Below are 3,227 nucleotides of genomic sequence, written 5' to 3'. Positions count from 1 at the left end.
GATTCACTTTGATTTACTCTAATTTGGTGTGCTGATTCACTCTGATTTGATGTACTGATTGGCTCGGATTTGCTATGATTTGATGTCCTGATTCTCTCTAATCTACTTTGATTTGGTGTGCTAGTTCGCTCTGATTTTCTCTAATTTGATGTGTTGATTTGCTTTCATCACACAACAAACTTGGTACAACAGTCTTTCTAACTTGTGCTTCTTGTGTGTTACTTACCATCGAACGTAGTGCTAGAATAGCTTCATCCTCTATACCTCTGTGAGGTGAGGTGCTTGGGACTTGTGAGAAGATTTCACCTTCTTGATTTGTCATTTCATGTATGATCTATATATTATTGCATGGCATGCCCTCAAATTTTATTGTTGAAGCATCAAGGGGCCAAATTCCTGTTGCAAGGAAACCAACCTTAATGTTTGACTTTGTTAAAGACATTTTAGAGCACTTGCCACAATGGTTGCAAGCTCTCTCTTACTTGCTTGGCTGGATGCTCTCCGTTGCTGCCATATTGCCCTCTCTTTTTGAAAATTTGTCTTTAATGATTTGAAGACGGAGAAATCCAAGGGCTGTAGCTTGTGTGATGTATGGGCAGGTAAAGTGATAATATATATGCCAGCTTCATGTGCTCTCGCCAATTCGAGGGAAACATGGCTTCCATGACCATCAAGAATTAAAAGATGTCTGTTGTCAAATCCAATGTCTTGCATGATGAACTTTTATAAGTGCTCTAGCTAAGCTTTGAAGAGCTCACCGGTCATCCATGCTTTCTTTTGCATGGCCATTGCAGCCCCCGGTCCACAATCTTTGATGTAGTTGTTGCCATTTAGTCTACTCCCCTTGAATATATAATATGAAGAGATTGCATGGCCAATTGCATTAACACAACATAAAAAATTCATCCATTCTCGAGAATCACATGTGATACCATACACTGATTTGGTTCTCTTCTTTGCAAGGATCTTCATGCCTTTGTCCCTTGATCCTTGAAACCCTATCTCATCTACATTCCAGATATTAGAAGATGGGTACTTATTTCATCATAAAGCGCCTTAAGATTCTTGTGGAGAGTCTCAATAATTTCTAGCTGAAACCTTATTGCTCTAGACTAATCTAGGCCCTCATTGACCCGGAAAACAAGTTGTGGATGCCATCATCGAAACCCTTCCCATCAACTCCTTTCGAGAATGCCATTCATGAAGAGACTGTGTCTTGTCTCACAAATTTGTGCCACCTTTAGCTTAACATCCAAGATAGAGACACCATGCCTTGATTCGCACTTTTGAAATATCCATTGTAGTAGTGCTTCTTCTTCGTCAAAGGTGAGTGGTTTTCGGCCCTCTCTTGCTCCTTTGTGATCGTCCTTCTTCCCAATTTGCTATTGCAGATTTTCTCATGCCAAATTGCATGGAGCATTTTTGCAAAGAAAGTCCTTGTTCCCGTGCCAAAAAGAGCTTTTTCCATGTTCTTCTCTGTCCAAGATAGCTTTGCACGCTTTTGTTTCTTGGTGGCTGGTTTTGGAGTGGAGTTCTCTGGTTGTTGGCTTTGTAAAACAATGCTTGGTTTGGGAAATGAAGCTTTTGCTTGGAATGCAAGAGGAGGCTTCTTTTGTCCATTGGTTCTTCCCTCTTGATGCCATGAGTTTGCTTAAAGGAGGGTGAGATAGGTAAAGTTTTTCTTGCTGTTGCACATGCTTTGATTTTTTTGGTTGTTCTTATGTCTCTTACCATAGCCTAAATGAAAATATGAAACTGAATATGGAGTTAGTTTGAAGTAAGGGTGATGGACAACATATGTGAAACAAATTGAATCTGAATGATAATAAGGACTCTTAAAAATATTACTTGTATTGTTGGAAATCAATCGTTGGTGTCTCGAGTAGGTGGCAATATTCCTTTACAGACAATTTTCTCTTTGGGGGAGGTGGAGCGGTCTTCTTTGGGCTGACACTTTGCTTTGCAAGTACTAGTGTTGAAGAGTTGCCTTGGGATTGATGAAATGAGCCTTCTTTCTTTGGACTTTGCACAAGAAGGATGACATTACATGCAGAGTCCACAACAACCAACTTGGCCACCATGTTTCTGGACTAGCTGAGAGGTACACAAGAAATTAGCTAATGTTGGATATCTCCAGCAAACATGCCTTACATTCACATGGAGCTCCTAAACCATCTCTGTAGAGTTGCATATCTGATCAAAACAAGTTCCAATTTTTTCTTGAAATTTTCTGTACAATAGCAAATATGTCTATTCTTGTTGGGTTTTCTACATGGTTGATGTCTGGATGGATATGACAATGCAAGGTGAAAGCAAAGTTGGTGGTAGTTTGGATGGGTTGAGGCTATCAGAGTGTACAAGTCCAAGGTAATGAAGAGGGAATAAAAGAGGATGTTTACGGAGTGAAAGGCACCGTATGTATGCATGGAGGTGGAACGTGATCTTGCTTGTAGAGTGAGTGAGAGTAAGAGTGTATGAGTGGAGGTCGTAAGTGTATGAGTGATCTCTCGTAGTGGCTGTAAATGTTTTTGATTATCACTTGGAACTTGTATTTTTGCATCTATGATTCATGATTGTTGAGATATTCTCTCTCTCTCTCTCTCTCTCTCTCTCTCTCTCTCTCTCTCTTTGTGTGCAGGTGTGGAGCCAACATTGGGGAGAGGTGGCACCAATTTAAAGAGGGTATGGAGCGTCCTTGGGAGGGGTGGAAATGTATTTTGAGCCACGTCTTGTAATTGTCCCAGATTTGAAACAATAAGCTTTTCTTATTCACAAAAATGTGTCTCAAAGTCTTGTTTCTAAAAAGGGCCCCGACTTTTAATTGGGACCTCTACCCTAGGTATGTGTGAGGTTTCTTCATCTCTTTAATCTAATTAGGTGCACTAGCATGTAGGGGGATAATGGTAAGTTTTGAAAGGATTTGATTGATTTGATGGGTCTCTCACACTCACACACACAAGTGAAGGGGGTAACCTTTGCATTTTCCAATTGAAGCTCTTTGAGCTATAGTTAGTTGAGAGGAGGGGGGTTACTCAAAACACTTACCCCCTCCTTGTGTGGGCCCCCTCTTATCTTTTGATTCTTTTCCTAGAATAGAATAAGTTGTTTTCATAATTGAAGGATGTTTAATGGCGATGGAAACATACTAAAGACATGAATGATGGTACTGACATGGAACTCTTTCCCTAACTACTCTAGATCTAGCTTTATTTATCTTGGGGGGGTTG

General features: G+C 40.3%; 1 pseudogene; it reads right to left on the bottom strand.

Moving 5' to 3' along the window:
• Positions 1–432: 432 nt before the first annotated feature.
• Positions 433–1,734, bottom strand: LOC147446792 (uncharacterized; annotated as a pseudogene).
• Between the last annotated feature and the right edge of the window lie 1,493 nt (positions 1,735–3,227).

The sequence above is a fragment of the Adiantum capillus-veneris genome, chromosome 11 (assembly GCF_014529385.1).
Source record: "Adiantum capillus-veneris isolate H3 chromosome 11, ASM1452938v2, whole genome shotgun sequence".
Taxonomy (NCBI): domain Eukaryota; kingdom Viridiplantae; phylum Streptophyta; class Polypodiopsida; order Polypodiales; family Pteridaceae; genus Adiantum; species Adiantum capillus-veneris.
This window is presented reverse-complemented; position numbering and strand designations above follow the sequence as displayed.